The 21,026-nt window shown below is 38.7% G+C and overlaps 1 protein-coding gene across 4 annotated transcripts in view; it reads left to right on the plus strand.

The window, feature by feature from the left end:
- Positions 1 to 21,026, plus strand: part of PIK3CB (phosphatidylinositol-4,5-bisphosphate 3-kinase catalytic subunit beta) — a 180,676-nt gene that overhangs the window by 47,465 nt on the left and 112,185 nt on the right. For all 4 annotated transcript variants that reach the window (XM_055569540.1, XM_055569539.1, XM_055569542.1 and 1 more), the window contains one exon: positions 1,971 to 2,076. The gene's annotated coding sequence lies outside the window, so the exon portion shown is untranslated. The remainder of the gene's footprint in view (positions 1 to 1,970; positions 2,077 to 21,026) is intronic.

A 21,026-nucleotide genomic window follows, 5' to 3' on the forward strand; every position in this document is an offset into this window, starting at 1 on the left:
ACCCGGCCACATAGCCTCCCTCACTGTCAACATCCTGCACCAGCATGTTGGTAATTTTTGAGTTGACTAATTCCCTTACTTTTGGGAAAGTAAGCAGTTTGATATATGTTGACATTACTCTAAAATTATAACATTCCTTTCCTTTTAGAAAGCATATTATTGACTTTATTTCAAAAGCAAAAAAACCAAGACTGGAATTAAATTATTTGCTTCCTAGCCAAATTTTGTTTTGAAGTTTTCAAATGAAGATTTTCAAGTTTAATAGCAACAGTTATGCTCTCCTGTGATTCCTGCTAACATTCAGAAAACGAAGATCATGGCCTCCGGTCCCATCACTTCATGGCAGATAGATGGGGAAACAGTGGAAACAGTGGCTGACTTTATTTTTCTGGGCTCCAGAATCACTAGATGGTGATTGCAGCCATGAAATTAAAAGACGATTGCTCCTTGGAAGGAAAGTTTTTTATGACCAACCTAGACAGCATATTAAAAAGCAGAGACATTACTTTGTCAACAAAGGTCCGTCTAGTCAAGGCTATGGTTTTTCCAGTGGTCATGTATGGATGTCTGAGTTGGACCGTGAAGAAAGCTGAGTGCCGAAGAATTGATGCTTTTGAAGTGTGGTGTTGGAGAAGACTCTTGAGAGTCCGTTGGACTGCAAGGAGATCCAGCGAGTCCATCCTAATGGAGATCAATCCTGCATGTTCATTGGAAGGACTGATGTTGAAGGTGAAACTCCAATACTTTGGCCACTTGATGCGAAGAGCTGACTCATGCGAAAAGACCCTGATGCTGGGAAAGATTGAGGGCAGGAGGATAAGGGGACAACAGAGGATGAGATGGTTGGATGGTATCACTGACCTGATGGACATGGGTTTGGGTGGACTCTGGGAGTTGGTGATGGACAAGAAGGCGTGACGTGCTGCGGTTTATGGGGTCGCAAAGAGTTGGACACGACTGAGCAACTGAACTGACTGACTGACTGACTGCCACAAATTATAAAATTTGATTTTACCTAGTATTGGAGAATACATATTCATATGCTGCTGGTGAATTGGTAAGGTGATCCAATTGAAGGCACTTGGGCATTTTTGATAGATGAGAATTTGGATGCCCTGTGACCCACCAGTTTCCCACTTTGCATATCCCAAAGACAGTCTTGTAAAAGTATACCTGGCTACTTGAATCGTAATGTTGATAAAAGCAAAAAAGTAAGGCATACAAATGTTTGTCAACAGAACAGATAAATAGATTGTGGCATATTTATATTATGGAATACCATATAAGGCAGTGAAAATGTAACATGGATAAAACAGAGAAAAATATTACGTGAAAAAATTCACATCCCCAAATATTTCATTCAGCGTACCAGTTTATCAAGCTGAAAAAATGATGATGGGTTGGGGGAGGACACATACCTAAACAAAATACTATTTAAGGACATGTGCATATGTGACAGTGTTATATTTTAAAAAATGATGGGATAATACATAATTAGGATGAAGGTTAGGAGGACAGAAGCACTTAGATTATGTTATTGGTGTTCTTATGTGGTGATTTACAATTTACTGTGTTCATTTTATGCTTGCTTACATTCATCTTTCCATATATTTTGTGTGTGTCAAAGATTACATTAAAAAGTAAGGGGAAAGCTACTCATGGTTAGCCACTTATGACGTAGATGGAGGGGTGGCTTGGGAAGTAGAAAGATAACTAGTATATTACAGAAAAGAGGTTTCAAGAAAGAGGAGGTGATCTACATAAGAGATCAGATAGGTGAATAGGATATGAACTTAATTCCCTTTCAGCTCTAACATTTTGTTAAATATTGTGGTTTATGTGTTTTCTGTGTTTTTCCCATATTCAAAATTACCGAGTTATAAGCAATTATGTTATATAAGTGATATAATTATTTTTAATTTAGTCCATTTATGTATTAATATTTTTTATCTTTACCCTTTTTTCTGTAGTGTATCTTCTAATCTGAAAAAGTCTTCCATGAAAACTTCACTTTCAAAAAAACAAGTAATGCCGTCTGTTTTTCTAAAACACTGAAATGGGGGCTCTCATTTCAAGGTAAGTATGAGTTTCACATCTTTATTATATTATTTTTTCAGTAGTTAAATATAGAAGGAAGATCTGAATATTGGTTACATTTTAAATCATTTAGTTCTTCTAGGGTGGACATAGGAAGGAAATCGTAAGCTTTGTTTTAAGATTGATACTTAGGATTATGTTTACCACATATTTTAACACAACTTCATGAAGGAGAGAGGAGCGGTCAGTGATATTTAAAGATTTTTAGAGAGGTTAATTAAAAACTGAGAGCTTTTCGGATTTAGCAGTTAAGAGGTCATTGCTAGACGGTTAGAGGCCATTTTCTGTCTATGTTTGTTGCTAAAAGTAAGTTTGCAGTAAATAGTGAAGAGAAGTTGAAAAAGTGAACATTTTACCTCTTAAGTGATTTATTAAACCAATATATGGTATGTACTTAGTATGTAGCAATCATTTCTCTAAGCACTGTAGTTATAGTGTATAACTATTAACATACATATATTATATATATATATAAACCAATATATATCTTGGTTCAAGCTTCTTATAGAGAATTTAATGCCCAAATATTTCCCCCCAGCTTTATTTAGATATAATTGACATACAACATTGTGTATTTGCTGAACTATTTTTATGCCTTTTTTTTTTTTTTTTTAACTGTTTTGTGTGATAAATTACATGGTCTACCCTAGTTATACCTTTAACAGGGTCCAGATATTCCCTGCCTGGGTATAACTTGTTTGTTATATGGGGCTCGTAGTCTAGCAGGCAAGTTAGGTGTTTAACAGCACTCATCACTGTGATAAGTGCTGCTAAGTCACTTCAGTCGTGTCTGACTCTGTGCGACCCCATAGACGGCAGCCCACCAGGCTCCCCCGTCCCTGGGATTCTCCAGGCAAGAACACTGGAGTGGGTTGCCATTTCCTTCTCCAATGCAAGAAAGTGAAAAGTGAAAGTGAAGTCGCTCAGTCGCGTCTGACTCTTAGCGACTCCATGGACTGCAGCCTACCAGGCTCCTCCATCCATGGGATTTTCCAGGCAAGAACACTGGAGTGGGTTGCTATTGCCTTCTCCGTGATAAGTGCTACAAAAGTGAAATAATGATTACCTGAGTTGGGGGTGGGAGTGGATGTTGGTGGTTTGTGAGTTCATTGAGCAGGATAGATTTAAAAGGCAGGTTTGACAGGGCATCTGGAAGAGAGAAATCATGTATATGAATGTAGGATTTTGCGTGGCTAGAAGTGTGATAGTAGCATAAGAAAAGTAAGGAAACCACAAAGAAAGACTGGTTATTATGGGGCAAGCGGATGGGACTGTAACATGAATTCTGTTAGACCTATTTTGATTTTGGAAGTACAGGTAGAACTTTCAGAGTGTCTCCCTAAATGTGGAAATATGAGACTAAAATTTAGAAAAATGATAATTTAGGGCCCAAAGATACAAACTTTGGAGTAATTCACATGGAGCTTAAGCTGTGGAAGTAGGTAACATTTCTAGTATCCTAGCAGAGAGAAAAAGGTAAAGCACAGAACTTTTAGAAATGCCTATTATAAATATTGGTGTTAAAAAGAATCAATAAAGGAAAAATAAGAAAAGTATGAAGAAGGATGAGATGCTTAGAAAGATTATGGATTTTAATACCCTAGAAGGGCATTAAGATTAATTAAATTCAATAACCTCTTTAAGGTATAAACATAACCTAATAATTAATAATTATTAGGTTAATTATATAATAAAGTAACATAGTAATTAGTATGAGATTCTTAATCTGCGAGAACAGGTTGAATAGACCAAGATGAGTTATAAGAGGTTAAGCAAATGGTTTTACAAAATACAAAGAAGCATGAAGAATAAAATAGAATGTTTTTCAAGAAGTTTGTGCAGGAAATAAGACAGCAATCATTGGGAAAGTTAGCCACGTGGAAAGTATTTTAGCATTTTGTGTGTGTGTGTGTGCGCGCGCGTGTTCAGTCATGTCCGACTCTGGGACCCCATGGACTGTAGCCCAGCAGGCTTCTCTGTCCATGGAATTTTCCAGGTAGAAACACTGGAGTGAGTTGCTATTTTCTACTCCAGGAGATGAATTTAATACAATAAAACAGATTTTTTTAATACCACAGGAAAGAAGGAAGTGTAGAAAAAGGTGAATTGGATACATGGAGGGCTTGTAATTCCTGATGGATAAATTTATTTGGATTTTATTTTATTTTAAAAATATTTATTTATTTGGCTATGTTGAGTCCTAGGTGCGGCACACAAGGCCTTTCGTTGTGGCGCACAGACATTCTCTACTTGGGGAGCGTGGGCCCCAGAGCATGGGGGTGTCAGTAGAGGCACACATGGCTCTCAAGCTGTGGTATGGGCTCTGGAGTGTATAGACGCAGTAGTTGTGGGTCACAGGTTCAGCTGCTCCCTGAACAGGAATTGAACCTGTGTCCCTTGCATTGCAAGATAGATTCTTAACCACTGGACCACCAGGGAAGTCTCTGTTTAAATTGTAAAATGTGCATAACAAAATTGATCATTTGACTATTATTATTTTCATTTGGTATGGTAAGTTAACATTTGCTATATATGAATTAGGTGTGCTTCTTCATGTGTACAAAGCATCTGAATGTTCAGTTTCATCTGTACAGTCATTGCTCGCTTTTCTTTACTTACAGCAGATACAGAGACTGAGAAGTATTGAAAGAATTAATTGTTTCATTTCATATTGTCAAAGGTCCCTTCTTTTGCTGTTGCTTCTATCTATACATTGAGAAAGAGTACTCCCTTTTTAAAAACTTTAATAAAAAGGAGATTTCCAAACCACATTGTGATTGACTAAGAGATGGTGTCATAGTACAGAAGTAACATAAAGGTCTTAAAGACCTTTTCCTGGGAATTTCCTGGCAGTCCAGTGGTTAGGACTCTGAGCTTTCATTTCTATGGGCCCATTTCTAGTTGGAAGTCCTAGTCATAATAATTGGTCTTTCACAAAGGTATGTTCAACTCTTTGTGACTCCATGGACTATAGCCTGTCAGGCTCCTCCGTCCATGGGATTTTCCAGGCAGGAATACTGGAGTGGGTTGCCATTTCCTTCTCCAGGGGAACTTCCTGACACAGGGATTGAACCCAGGCTTCCCACGTTATAGGCAGATGCTTTACTGTCTGAGCCACAAGGGAAGCCCGTTCCCATTTTTACCTTTTTATACTGTTCATGGAGTTCTCAAGGCAAGAATGTTGTAGTGGTTTGCCATTCCCTTCTCCAGTGGGGCACGTTTTCAGATAAATGAGCTTAAATAAATGTTAAGCCATCCACAACTCTACATGACTTTGTTGTTCTTACTTTATCATCATATTTCATCCTATCAACACCTTCCCTCTAAAATGGAAGTTATCCACATTTTATAGATGAAGGGATCCTTAAGTTTGGGATATGTACAAATATGGGCATTTGGAAAGAGCTCAACATGTTCTTCCTAAACATTGGCCATTTTAACTGTTTTTAAGTGTATAATTTCCTGACATAAATATAGTCATGGTGTTGTGCACCCATCAGCGCTATCCATCTCCACAACTTATTGTATCACCCCCAAACCCAGATAACCCTTATTCTGTGAAGTTGTCTGTCTCTGAGAATTTGCCTATTCTGTTTAGGGCTTGTAAGTGCAATCATACAGTGTTTGTCCTTTCATGGTTGGTTTACTTCACTTAGCATAGGTGTCCTCAAGGTTCATCTGTTTAGCATGTATCACAATGTCTCTTTTAAGGCTGAATAAATATTCCATTGTATGTATTAATATGTACCACATTTTGTTTTTCCACCCATCTATTGAGTCAAATTTGACTTATTTCCACCTTTGGCTATTGTTAATAATACTGCTGTAAACATGAGTATACAGATATCCATATGACTGCTTGCATTTCATTCTTTTGGGTTATATTCCAAGAAAAGTAGAACTGCTGGATTATATGGTGAAGTGAGGAGAAGGCAATGGCACCCCACTCCAGTATTCTTGCCTGGAAAATCCCACGGACGGAGGAGCCTGGTGGGCTGCAGTCCATGGGGTCGCTAGGAATCGGACACGACTGAGCGACTTCACTTTCACTTTTCACTTTCATGCATTGAGGAAGGAAATGGCAACCCACTCCATTGTTCTTGCCTGGAGAATCCTAGGGACGGGGGAGCCTGGTGGGCTGCCGTCTATGGGGTCACGCAGAGTCGGACACGACTGAAGCGACTTAGCAGCAGCAGCATGGTGAAGTGAAGTGAAGTGAAGTGAAAGTTGCTCAGTCGTGTTCAACTCTTTGTGACCCCATGGACTATACAGTCCATGGAATTGTCCAGGCCAGAATACTAAGAGTGGGTAGTCTTTCCCTTCTCCAGGGGATTTTCCCAACCCAGGGATCGAACCGAGGTCTCCTGCATTGCGGTCAAATTCTTTACCAGCTGAGCCACAGGGAAGCCCTGGATCATATGGTAATTCTATTTAAATATTTTAGGAACTACCATACTCTTTCAGTGTTTGCACCATTTTTCATTCCCACCAGAAATATACAAGGGTTTACAATTTCTTCACATCTTTGTCTTAATTTGGTTTATAGTGTGTTTTTGATTTTGAGTAGTGGAACATTTTAAGTATATTTTCTTAAAAGGAGGTTTATCATAGATTGTTTTCTAGTAGTCTTAGAAGGAACACAAATCTTCATGCTCTGTTGCCAGGTCAGAACTGGTAAAGAAAGTTATCACCTGCTGCTGCTGCTGCTGAGTCGCTTCAGTCGTGTCAGACTCTGTGCGACCTCATAGATGGCAGCCCACCAGGCTCCCCTGTCCCTGGGATTTGCCAGGCAAAACACCTAGTTATTAATAAATTTTAGTGAGAGATCCTCACAAAAATGAAAATTATGGGGCTTTGAAAAGAATGCATTGCCCAAAACTTATTCTGTGTAATCTGACTGTGATGTTTACTGTAACTAAGGACCTTTACTTGGCTTAAGAGAAAGCTATGTGTGTTAATTTCTGAGTAGGAATAACCATGATTTCCAAGGATTGGACAGGATGATTAAATGAGTTAGAATGCTTCCCCTCCCCCAACAGATGTATTTGGAAATTGGAAATTTTATAAGGAGGTGGAGAGATTTTCATTGTGTTGTTGACTGACACATTGTCTGTTTAATAGTTGGGAAAGACATTCCTTGTTCAGATGGATAGAAGACCAATCAAAGTTATTAATAAGCAAAAAAAAAGTGCTGATGGGATTATAGTTTCTGCAGAGAGGTTTTCAAAACTTTGTACCTTGTTTGCAGTTGTCATTAAGATTTGGAAATATTGAAATAGATCATATTCATTGGCTTCAATATTGTTATAATTTTGCATTTCCTAGGTAAATCTTATGTTTTAACTGCATCATATGGTAATAATAAACTTGAAAAAGTTTATTTTAGAGGCTGCTTATCATGTTTTGTGAACATTATGAATAAACTGAGTGGTTTAAACTTGTATTCTACTTTTTACTAGTTCCTCTTCTCCCAGTTCGTTGCCTCAGGATTCTTTTTGTTTAACATGCACTGGATGTTTATGCATTAGAAAAATGTTCATAAAGATTATATTGTTGAGTGTCTACTGTTTCTGGTTCTTTGATAACATGCTTTTTGCTTTAACTCAGAAAATAACTGTGGTTAGATTGTCATATAGTCTGCCACAGACAGTAAGGATATTGTGATAGAAATTCTGCTGTCTGCGTAGCATGACCTTTCAAAACTGTTTTCTTTGCTGCAAGCATCTCACTTAGCCTTTTGACTGCCACATGACAGAGGAAGTAGTATATATAAGGCGATATAAATGACTGCCTTGTTCTCGTTTATGTTGAGGATGAACTAGTTTTATGCATTATACATAGAGTACATTTTAAGTGTAAGTTTTAAAAAAAATTCTTATTAGCATATACTTGATTTGCAATACAGTGTTGTGTTAGTTTCAGGTGTACAATAAAATGAATCAATTATACATATATCCACTCTTGTTGTTTTTTTTTTTAAACATTCTTTTCCCGTATGGGCCATCACATACTACTGAGTAGATAGGTTCTTATTAGTTACCTATTTTACGTAAAATATTTTATATAGGTATACAGGTAACTAATGAAGTAGTGTGTATATGTCAATCTTAATGTCCCAATTTATCCCTCCCACTTAAGTGTAAGTTTTAAAAGAAAATAATAGTAAATTATAATAGTAAAAATTGAAATGAGAAATCATTTATGTTACTTTGAAGAAAGGTCTAACTTTTATTTTCAGAGTTTTAAGAATTATTCATTAATGGAGGTTATAATATACAGGTGATGACTACAGATCTACTATTTTTTTGTGGCAAAGATTTTAAAGCAACTTTGGAATTGTCTTTCTCTTGTTCCTGAAGATTCTTTTTTAGAATGTGAAAGGGTCTAGGGAACCTGAGAAAGCACCAACTTGATTTTAAACTTTAATCTTATTTTCCACTAGTAGCTTAGCTCTGTAATGTAAGTATTTATTTATTCATCATTTAGGAAATAGTTACTGAGGTCCTGTATCAGATATGGTGGACAAAGAACCGCAAAGATGACAGAACATGTCTCTGTCATTCAGGAATTCACTATTTAGATTTCAGCAAAAGAGTAGAGCTGAGCAGGATCACAACTCCTTGCTGCAGATGCTAATGTCACTTCCCTCCTGGAATCTAGAGATACAGAAAAGCTGGTGAGGAGTAGTAGTTAGGGCCATGAGGATAGTTAGGATTCTTAGGTAGGAATAATGCTGGAAAGGAAGCAACTGCTGATGATAGAAAAAATCTAGGGCTTGGGTTTGATTATCATTAACCCTGAGGTCATAGGCACGGTAAAATGGGGAATGGGTTCCCATCAAATGGATTCTTCAGGGTAGGTGCTGCTGAGGAGCTTTACATCTGTTATTGCTGTTAATCCATTTTAAAAGAGTGTGAAATTTAGCATCTAGGCAGAAGAGCACATGAGAACCTAAATTTATAATTTAAAGAATGATGAAAAGTGAACAACTCTGCATAACAGCCAGATTAATCATAGGTGCTTTCTTCTATCAATCTCCCTTCCTCTCCCCAAGCTCTTCTTTACTGAATTTTTGTTATTTTTTTGCTTTTCTTTATAACCTTACTATTCATCTCTATCTCTGAATGATACAAGGCTTTGAGTAAATGGAATCATATTGTATATATTCTTTTTTATTACTCTGAATATTATTTATACGATTCATTTACGGTACTATGTATAGCTTTAGTAATTTCCTATATTTTAAAATGTATAATTTATTGAACCGTTCTGTTCTTTGAAATCTTAGTTGATTTGGTTGCTCTAGGTGTTTATTGTTGCGCGGGGGCTTTCTCTAGCTGCAGTGAGTGGGGGCAGCTCTTCACTGCAGTGTGAAGGCTTCTCATTGCAGCAGCTTCTCTAGTTGAGGACCACAGGCTGTAGGTGTGCAGGCTTTAGTAGTTGTGGCCCACGGGCTCTAGAGCACATGTTCAGTGGTTGTGGCAAACATGCTTGGTTACTACGAAGCATGTGGAATCTTCCTGGGGCAGGGATCAAACCTGTGTCCCCTGCATTGGCAGGTGGACTCTCATCCACTGTGCCACCAGGGAAGTCCTGATCCATTCTATCAATGCACATTTAGTTTGTGTCTGCTGCTGCTGCTAAGTCACTTCAGTTGTGTCCGACTCTGTGTGACCCCACAGACGGCAGCCCACCAGGCTCCCCCGTCCCTGGGATTCTCCAGGCAAGAACACTGGAGTGGGTTGCCATTTCCTTCTCCAGTGCAGGAAAGTGCAAAGTGAAAGTGAAGTCACTCAGTTGTGTCCGACTCTAGTTTTTGGATATTATGAAAAATTTCGCATTCCACACCCATGTACATGTGACAACTTGGATAAGGAGTTTCCTGGCATGGATGCCTAGTAAAGGAATTTTTGATGCCAAAATTCTTGGAAGAGGTTGAATCAGTTTACTGTCCCTCCAGATCTATGAAATGGTATCTCATTATGGTTTAATTACACTTTTCCTTGGTGACTAATGATATTTATGGTACATACTCCTGATATGCTAATGGGACTTTTGGCTCCTGTGAAAATTTCTGTTTAATTATTTTGCCCAGTTTTCTATTGGGTTTGTGTTCTTTGTATATTCATTTTCTCACTGTGATGTATAAAAATTGTTGATTTGATCAATTTTTATTCACTTGCTTAGCATTCATCATTGATTCTCCTGTTGTTTTTTGCATAAAAAGAGTACCTTAATGTGGCCTATCAGAATGTGGATTTGGCCAGCCCCTCCACTACCATTCTGAGTTTCCCTGGTGGCTCAGATGGTAAAGCGTCTGCCTGCAATGCGGGAGACCGAGGTTTGATCCCTGGGTTGGGAAGATCTCCTGGAGAAGGACATGGCAACCCACTCCAGTATTCTTGACTGGAGAATCCCACGGATGGAGGAGCCTGGTAGGCTACCGTCTATGGGGTCGCAAAAAGTCGGACACAACTGAGCGAGCTTCACTTCCACTACCATTCTACCTGTTTTCCACCTCTCTCGGTTCCAAATGGTAGTCTTGAATTCCTCAGATAATTAAGGTTTCTTAGGCCTTTACATATGTTCTTTTTCATTTTGGCTAGCCAATTTCCTCTCTTCAAGACTGTTCAAATATCCCTTTCTCTTGGAAAGTACTCTTGCCTCTACCTGCCTCAAATTCATGTACTTTGTGTCTGTATACTTAGGAAAAATATGGTCATTTTAATCAGATGATTAGTCAAGAGGAGAAAGAAAGCTGTCAACATGTCCATTTTTACCAGGGGATTAAAAAGTGTATGTGCAGAGTGATAAACAAGGATGAAAGCTAAATGATGAATGATTTTGGAACATCACAGTGGTAGCCTCATCCGTGTCCCCCACTCCTCTTCATAGTTCTGTTTTCTATTTGAATGGAGAAGGGTGATTCAGAAAATACAGTGGTAGAGTACACAACATTGGACTGAATGTAACTGAGAGAGCACATGTGAGTTTTTTTTTTTAATAAATTGAAACAGTTGATGTACAATATTATGTTAGTTTCAGGTGGACTGCATATGATTTGATATATGCATACATTAGGAAAAGGGCTTCCCTGGTGGCTTAGATGGTAAGGAATCCACCTGCTATACAGGAGACTAGGTTTGACCCTTGGCTTGGGAAAGATCCCTGGGAGAAGGGAATGGCTACCCATTCCAGTATTCTTGCTTGGAGAATCACATGAACAGAGGAGCCTGGCAGGCTACAATCCATAGGATTGGACAGAATCGGACATGCCTGAAGCGACTTAGCACACACCCATACATTATGAAATGATCACCACGATTGGTCTAGTACCCATCTACCCCTATACAAAGCTATTACAACTTATTCTTGACCCTATTCCTTATGCTGTGTATTAGATACTTGTGGCTATTTTTTTAAAAATTATATAACTGGAGCTTTGCACGTTTTACTTCCCTTTACCTGTTTTGCTCACTCCTCACTCCTCTTGTGGCAAGAGCCTGTTTGTTCTCTATCTATGAATCTGTTTTCATTTTGTTTATTTAATTTTTACACTCCACATGTGAGTGAGATGATGCATTTGTCTTTTTCTGTCTGACTTATTTTATTTAGCATAATACCCTCTAGATCCATCTGTGTTGTAAAAAAATGGCAAGATCGTCTTCCCCCTTTATGGCTAAGTAATATTCCATTATAGATACAGATATTACATCTTTATCCAGTTGTCTATTGATGGACGCTTAGGTTGTTTCCAAATCTTGACTGTTGTAAGTAATGCTGCAGTGGACATTGGAGTGCATATATGTTTTTGAATTCGAGTTTTGGTTTGTTCCAGGCAAATGCCCAGAAATGAAATTGCTGGCAGTTCTATTTTTAACTTTTTGAGGAACCTCCATATTGTTTTTCGATAATGGCTGCTCCAGTATAGTCCCACCAACAGTGCACAAGGGTTTCCTTTTTTCCCCGTCCTTGCCAACACTTGTAACTTGGTTTTTTGACAGCAGCCATTCTGACAGGTGGAGGTGGTATCTCTTTATTGTTTTGGTTTACATTTCTCTGGTGGTTAGTGATATTGAGCATCTTTTCAGTGTATCTGTTGACCATCAAAATGTCTTTGGAAAAATGTCTATTCAGGTTCTCTGCCCATTTTGTAATTGGGCTGTTTGTTTTTTGATGTTAAGTTGTATGAGTTTATGGTTTGGATGTTAACCCCTTAATAGATATTTTCAGATGTTTTCTGATATTTTGTTTTATAGATAATAGATGTTTTCAGATATTTTTTATGATTCAGTGGGTTGCCTTTTCATTTTGTTGATACTTTGCTTTGCTGTGCAGAACCTTTTTAGTTTGATGTAATCCCACTTGTTTATTTTTGATTTTGCTCCCTTTGTTTGAGGAGACATACCCCGCAAATATTGCTAAGGCCAATGTCAAAGAGTGTGCATCCTGTGTTTTCTTGTACAAGTTTTATGGTTTCAGACCTTTAAGTCTTTAATCAGCATTTTGAATTAATTTTTGTATTCTGTATGAGAAAGTAATTCAGTTTGATTCTTTTTCATGTAGCTGTCCAGTTTTTTGAACACCATTTATTGAAGAGGCTGTCTTTTCTTCATTGTTTGTTCTTACCTCCGCCTCCTTTGTCATAGATTAGTTGACATATAAGTGTGAGTTCATTTCTGAGTTCTCTAGTAGGTTCCTTTGATCGGTGTGTCTGTTTTTGTGCTAGTACCATACTGTTTTGTTTTGTGTTTTGGCCACGCTGCATGGCTAGTGGGATCTTAATTCCCTGACTAGGGTTTGAATCTGGAACCTTGGCAGTAAAAGCACAGAGTCCTAACCACTTTTTAAAAAATACATGTTTATTTGGCTGCACTGGGTCTTAGTTGCAGCATCCAAGATCTTTAGTTGCAGCATGAAGGGGCTATGAAAACTATACACAGAAGCATTTTGTCATTCATTGTTGGATAGGTTATGAGGAAAATTGGTTGACAGGGAAGTTTTATTTATTTTTGTTTGTTTTAATTAAGAACTTCTTTTGGTAGTTTTATTAATTTGTTTTTGGCTTTCCTGGCTCTTTGTTGCTGTGTGGGCTTTTCTCTAGTTGTGATGAGCAGGGGCATCTCTTGTTGCAGTGTGTGGGCTTCTTAATTTGGTGGCTTCCCTTGTTGGAGAGCACAGGCTCTGGGGTGTGCGGGCTTCGGTAGTTGGGGCTCTTGGGCTCTAGAGCACAGGCTTAATAGTTGTGGTGCACAGGCTTAGTTCCTCTGCGGCATGTGCTATCTTCCCGGACCAGGGATCAAACCCATATCTCTTGCACTGGCAGGTGGATTCTTGACCACTGAGCTACCAGGGAAGCCCAAGGAAAAGTTTTAAAACAGACAAATTCTTGCATAGACCAAACTTAGACCAGTGTGGAGAAGGGTAATCCTGAAATGGTTTGGGAGAAATGCTAGCTTTTTAGGATTCTCATTTAATTTTTACATCCTACAATTTAACGTTCAAAATGACAGCAGATGGAAATAACTAAAAGGTTCGGCGCCTGTAACAGCGCTTTTTTCTACAGCTGTAAGCTATTTAAAATTCTTCTCGTGTTACTGTTTGCCATTCAGATGGCTTTCTGGCACTGAATCAGTTCCTAGATGCGAGGGCTGTTGGGTAGTTACTCACTGGCCTCCCTACACACTTGTACACTCTGGTTCATGACTCACCCTCACAGCACTTATATGTGGGTACCCTTTGCTATACAGTAATTTTTGATTGTTTGATGTCACTTGTTATAAACAAGTACCGTACTTGATTATGATTTCTCAAATCAAGATTTGTTGTCATGTAAAAAGAAAAGAAAACCCACCCTAGTTAATCTGTTGGTTCCATTGCTACTGGACTGAAAAACAGAAGCAGTAGTTGTCCAGACTGTGAAACTTTTGTCTAAAGTATGTATCCCATAATAGGTACAAAGTATATCCACTAAGCCAGGATTATAATATTTGCTTCACTTTGCAGTTTGTACTATTATGTAAACTGAGTAAAATGCAAAGAAAGGGTTATCACAGTGTTGTGCTGAGAGATGAGGGAGGCGGTTGCTATTTGGATGGAATATCTAAGGAGTCTCTGGGATGCTGGCAGTGTTCTAATTCTTGATATAGATGGTGTTTTTTTAATAGTAATTTGTAAAGTACTTTTCTGTTTATTATTTTAAGCAAAAAAAATATTTTGAAATAGAAAGTACTTGTACATCATGTTGGAGAATTCTATCAGCTGTATCTTTAATGGTTGGAGAAGATCCCCGTATATTAGCAATTGGTAATGAGTCTTTGTCCAATTGATTTGATATATTTAGAAAAATAATCACATGTACTCTAAATCATGGTAATGGTCCGCCAGTGATTGAAGCAAGGTTTATGGTTAGTTCTTGTGCCACTGGGCTTCCCTGGTGGCTCAGAGGGTAAAGCGTCTGCCTGCAATGCAGGAGACCTGGGTTCGATCCCTGGGTCGCGAAGATCCCCGGGAGAGGGAAATGGCAACCCACTCCAGTATTCTTGCTGGGAGAATCCCATGGACAAAGGAGCCTGGTGGGCTACAGCCCACGGGGTCACAAAGAGTCGGACACAACTGAGCGACTTCACTTTCTTTCACTTTCTTGTGCCCCTAATACTATTCCTTGGAAGTAGAAGAGAAGGTGAGTATAATTGAACATTTAGTATTGGTGAGTAGAAGAGAGCGACTTTCTTTCTTTCACTTTCTTGTGCCCTTAATACTATTCATTGGAAGTAGAAGAGAAGGGACAGGGTGAAGGGAGAACACTGTGAGGATGAAATACACTTCTTGGTAATAAATATGCAATTAAAATAATTTTTTTCTTATTGGTAAGTATGATTGAACATTTAGATTAAAAGCCATGGAGCAGACTGAAAATTAGGAACACTGGAAAAAATAAATAGCATTATTTAATAAAAAATGGAAATATTTTGGGACATCCCCTGCCTGGCAATTTGGGGGAATGCAGGTTTGATTCTTGTTCCAGGAACTGGGATCTTGCATGAGCCCTTGAGCTCTCCACAGCAGAAGAATCTGTGTACCACCAGTAAAGATCCCCAATGCTGTGACTAAGACCCAACACAGCCAAAATAAATTTAAAAGTATTTAAAACAAAACAAAAGATTAAATATTTGAATGAAAAATGTTTAAATAATTTTAAATTGAGTATCTTAAGAAGCTAACGGTTTGCAATATTTTGGAATAATGGAATGATGTGATTTTTATTTTTTTAAATTTTTGTAAGAAGATTAACATTCTTTAGACCTGGTAATGTGCTGAACTAAATTTTTCATTAGCCCATTGAGTGTGAAGAAATAATACCAATAATGCACTGTCCCCACTCCCCATGGGAGTACCATTGTATTGGATTAGGTATCTAAATTTCTGTTGATACTTTTATCTGACAAAGTTATTGGGAATGTGGGAGTTATTTAAAATTTTCTACTGCTTTTTAAATAAAGAGTGCTAATTTATATGGCTTGTTTCAAACCTTATTCAAATGTTCAGAGATTATCAGTGGAAGGAGCAAATAAAAGTTAAGGTGAAAGTATGAATTGTGGAGCTACCCTGTGGTTTGATGATCCCCAGGCCTTTGAGATGCTTTGCATTTCTGTATGTGTATGCTTGGTCTTTGCAACCCATGGACTGTAGCCTGCCAGGCTCCTCTGTCCATGGAGTTTTCCAGGCAAGAATACTGGAGTGGGTTGCCATTTCTTTCTCCAGGGGGATCGTCCCGACCTAGGGATCTAAACTGTGTCTCGTGCATCTCTGACACTGGCAGGTGAATTCTATACCACTATGCTATACCCTGTGTCCTAAAGCATAGAATACTGCTGAGATTCTGCTGCTGTATGTGATCTTCAAGATTGTACTTCTCAGACCTTAGGCCTCTGGGATTAGCTTTGACTATTTCTGATTTTGGAGAGGCCCAAATTCTTACCACATAAAAATTCTCAATAGAGAAAGATACCATACCAGTTAGAAATGAAGAACACTGACACTCCAAAATGGGCAGTGGATGACAACAGTTGGTTTAATTTGATTTATTTTAAAAACAGAACATCTTTTATTTGAATGCTGAATACATTATATTAGTACACAGAGTGTGCTGAAAATAGAATTTTTTAAAAAAACTTATTTTTGGCTGTGTTGGGTCTTAGTCGCAGCACATAGGCTCAACTCAATAGTTGCATTGCACAGGTTTATCTCTAGTTGAGGCGTACAAACTCAGTAGCTCTGCACCACGTGGGATCTTAGTTCTCAGACCAGGGATTGAACCCACGTCTCCTCTTCTGTAAGACAGATTCTTAAATACTGGACCACCAAGGAAGTCCCAAGAATGGAATTTTTTAAAGAAAAATTAACTTCAGTGATTCAATTAAAACAGATAAATATAATTCCTAATAATTTTTAATATAACATGAATGAAAAGTAGATATGTCAGTATTTTGTGAAGTTCGCTTAGAGCGTTACATTATCCGATAAATTGTTGTTGTTCAGCCGTTCTTTGAGACCCTGTAGACTGCAGCATGCCAGATTTCCCTGTGCACCACCATCTCCTAGAGTTTGCTCAAACTCATGTTCGGTGAGTTGGTGATGCCATCCAACCATTTCCTCCTATGGGTCTTAGTTGTGGCATGTGAGATCTTTATCTTCATCGTCACATGTGGCGTCTAGTTCCAGGACAGGGGATCGAATCCTGGTCCATTGTATTGGCAGTGGGAAGTCTTTGCCTCTAGACTACCGTGGAAGTCCCAAATCCTTTCTTGAAAGTACCTTTCTAGTTTGTTTTGCAATATATATAAAGAATCTTAAAGAAGTTTGTAATTAAGATTCTAAATCCTGTCAGAGCCAACCCACCTTTTGGTAGCATGTTTTATTTATTTTAAAAAAATGTATTTGGCTGCATCAGGTCTTGATTGCATCATGCGAGATCTTTCATTGAAGTCCATGGGCTTAGCAGTTGTGGCACTCGGGCCTTCTAGTCATGGCACATGGGCTTATGCTCTGAGGCATGTGGGATCTTAATTCCTCAACAGGGGATCAAAACTGTGTCCCCTGCATTGCAAGGTGAATTCTTAACCATTGAACCATCAGGGAAGTCACTGTGGTATGTTTTATAATACTTATTTTGCTACATTAAAAAAGAAATTTATAGGTAATATCTGCTTACATACATTAAGAAAAATGTGATTTAATTAAAAGAAAGGTCATTTGTGATAAAAAATATTGTGTTATTTATGTGCTAAAAAACAGTGTGCTATTTACATGCTAAAGACACTCAGGTACAATTGTAGTAGACCACAGTGTTAGTTGCTCAGTTTGAGCAACTAACAGCTCTATGCAACCCAACGAACTGTAGCCCACCAGGCTCCTCTGTCCATGGGATTTCCTGGCAAGTATACTGGAGTGGGTAGCGATTCCCTTCTCCAGGGATCTTCCCGAACCGAGGATTGAACCCTGGTCTCCTGCATTGCAGCCAAACTCTTTACTGTCTGAGCCACCAGGGAAGCCCATGTACTAGACCATGCTGCTGCTGCTGCTGCTAAGTTGCTTCAGTCGTGTCTGACTCTGTGTGACCCCATAGACGGCAGCCCACCAGGCTCCTCTGTCCCTGGGATTCTCCAGGCAGGAGTACTGGAGTGGGTTGTTATTTCCTTCTCCAATGCATGCATGCATGCATGCTAAGTCGCTTCAGTCATGTCTGACTCTGTGCGATCCTATGGACAGCAGCCCCCCAGGCTCCTTTGACCGAAGGATTCTCTAGGCAAGAATACTGGAGTGGGTTGCTATTTCCTTCTCCAGTAGTAGACCATGCACGAGTGCTAAGTCACTTTAGTCGTGTCCAACTCTTTCTGACCTTATGGGCTATATAGCCTGATAGTCAGATGTTTATATGGGTAGTTCAATCACTTGTCAATATATTGATGACAAGTAAAGACTGACACTGAGATATTGTGTTGTTAACTTAAATTCCATGAATAGTACATGTAGCTGCTACTTTTGAATCTTTATCATGGATCACAAAATAACAGACCAAAAAGAAAAACCATTACTCTGGTTGCATGGCTTTTCATTTGTAAACAGAGCCAAATGTCACTGAACACTGCTCCCTCAGGAACTGTAACAGACATTTCAGGGGTTTGGGGCTTCATGAAGCACAGTTTCACACAAGGTTGCACAGTGTACACACAAAGTAGGAATTACTCTGTCATGTTGTATGCCACCTGAAAATCTGCAATTTAGAGATACTGATGAACACAGACATTAAGAATAGATAGCCTCTTGCCTGGAAAATCCCATGGACGGAGGAGCCTCGTAGGCTGCAGTCCATGGGGTTGCTAAGAGTCGGACACGACTGAGCGACTTCACTTTCACTTTTAACTTTCATGCACTGGAGAAGGAAATGGCAACCTACTCCAGTGTTCTTGCCTGGAGAATCCCAGGGACGGTAGAGCCTGGTGGGCTGCCCTCTATGGGGTCGCACAGAGTCGAACACGACTGAAGCGACTTAGCAGCAGCAGCCTAGCTCTGACCTGAGTTCTTCCTTTGGAGTATTCTAAGTGTCCTGAATAGTAAAACTTTTTAAAAAGTATATAATCTGTATGTTCTCATTGATAATAGCAAATATTTATTTATAGTTACTTTTGAACCAAATTAATAGATTTCCTTCGAGCCTTAATTTCTTTCTTTAATTTTTGTCTTCTAGTTTTGTTGAGATATAATTGACATACAGCACTGTATAAGTTTAAGGTGTACAACATAATGATTTGAGTTACATACATCATGGAGTGATTACCACAGTAGGGTTAATGAATATCTGTTATCTCATATTGATACAACCTTAAAGAAATAGAAAAAAATGTATTTCTTCCTTACAATGAGAATAGTAGTGTTAGTTATTCGTATCATGTTATACATTACATTTCTAGTACTTATTCATCTTGTAACTGGGCTTTTGGTACCATTTTACAACCTTCATCTTATACCCCTTCCTCTCTCTCCCCCTCCTAGACTCTGGTTTTCCAGCCTAAATTTCCATGCATTAGGTTGTACTCATGATTTTTTCCTTTTTGCAGTTAAACAGAATTGTAATTGTACTTACTGTACTCCTTTATATTTTACTCTATATATCATCCATAAAGATTTCTAATACACACATTTGACAAACCAGTGTAAATAGCTGCTTAATATGCCATCAGATGGGGGTATAATATTGTTTTTCTGTTTCTTCATGATTGGACCATTGGTTTATTTGCAAGTTTGTCATTTGTGTATTTTGCTTTGTGTATGAAAATTTTTCTGAATTCAGGTTTTAAAACAGATAATTAATGAGTTAGTAGGTTTAAAAAATTTTCAAGACTCAATGCATATTTGCAGATATTTTGTAAAAGCTCTTTAGAGTGCCATGTCTTTTTTTCTTCCCCAACCAAATGGAATTCAGGAGCTTGGTTCCCGACCAGGGTGGAACCTGCGTCCTCTGCAGTGGAAGCTCAGATTCTTAGCTGCTGGACCTCTAGGGAAGCCCCCCAACTTCTGTTTTTAGATGATAAATTTGAATATTTTATTTCAGTACAAATGATAAGATTCAGTTCAGTTCAGTTCAGTCGCTCAGTCGTGTCTGACTCTTTGCCAGCCCAGGAATCGCAGCACGCCAGGCCTCCCTGTCCGTCACAAACTCCTGGAGTTCACTCAGACTCTCACGTCCATTGAGTCAGTGATGCCATCCAGCCATCTCATCCTCTGTCGTTCCCTTCTGCTCCTGCCCCCAATCCCTCCCAGCATCAGAGTCTTTTCCAATGAGTCAACTCTTCACATGAGGTGGCCAGAGTACTGGAGTTTCAGCTTTAGCATCATTTATTGAAATAACTGCTAAATGATTTAGCAATTATTCTTTAGTAATTTTTAGAATTACTTTAGAGAGATCTTTTACACGAAATGATAATGATTCAGATAAAATAACCATCTTTAACAAATGGAGTGCTATACTGTTCAGTTTTTCAGTGTTCAGTATAATGGATACTTTATTGTAAATCAGCCAATAAATAAGGCTGATAGACATGGGGGGACAGAAACCCAGATAAATCAAAATCCTGTCACTTGTCTGTGATTAGAACCTGCAGGTTTAGATAGTAAATGTGTTACTATAAGTGCACTGCCACTTCCCGTTTTTTTTTAATGATCATTAAATTAACTTGTCTTCTAGCTATATCCTATAATAGTAAAGAAATAAATATTAAGTAAATGCTATTCCATTTAATATTTTTTAAAATTCCCTTTCAGTCTCTACCAAATTTTTTCCCCATGATTTTCTAAGAAGTTTTTGTCTGAACTTCTTGTTCATCTGTATGAGGTCTTGTTCATCTGTATGTTGGTTTCTGCTTATCACTTTATTGAAAGAAGTAAAATCCAGTAGTTTTGCTGGCACATTGCTAGGGAAACTGAGAATGTTTAAACCCCTTCCTCTCTTTCTGCCAGTGAACAATTGACAGGATATGGGTTTGCAATTATAGTCTAAGGGCTTCAGTTCAGTTCAGTCACTCAGTCGTGTCTGACTCTTTGCCACCCCAGGAATCGCAGCACGCCAGGCCTCCCTGTCCATCACCAACTCCCGGAGTTCACTCAGACTCACGTCCATTGAGTCAGTGATGCCATCCAGCCATCTCATCTTCTGTCGTCCCCTTCTCCTCCTGCCCCCAACCCCTCCCAGCCTCAGAGTCTTTTCCAATGAATCAGCTCTTCACATGAGGTGGAAGTACTGGAGTTTCAGCTTTAGCATCATTCCTTCCAAAGAAATCCCAGGGCTGATCTCCTTCAGAATGGACTGGTTGGATCTCCTTGCAGTCCAAGGGACTCTAAAGAGTCTTCTCCAGCACCACAGTTCAAAG

The sequence above is a fragment of the Bubalus kerabau genome, chromosome 2, assembly GCF_029407905.1.
Source record: "Bubalus kerabau isolate K-KA32 ecotype Philippines breed swamp buffalo chromosome 2, PCC_UOA_SB_1v2, whole genome shotgun sequence".
Classification (NCBI taxonomy): Eukaryota; Metazoa; Chordata; class Mammalia; order Artiodactyla; family Bovidae; genus Bubalus; species Bubalus kerabau.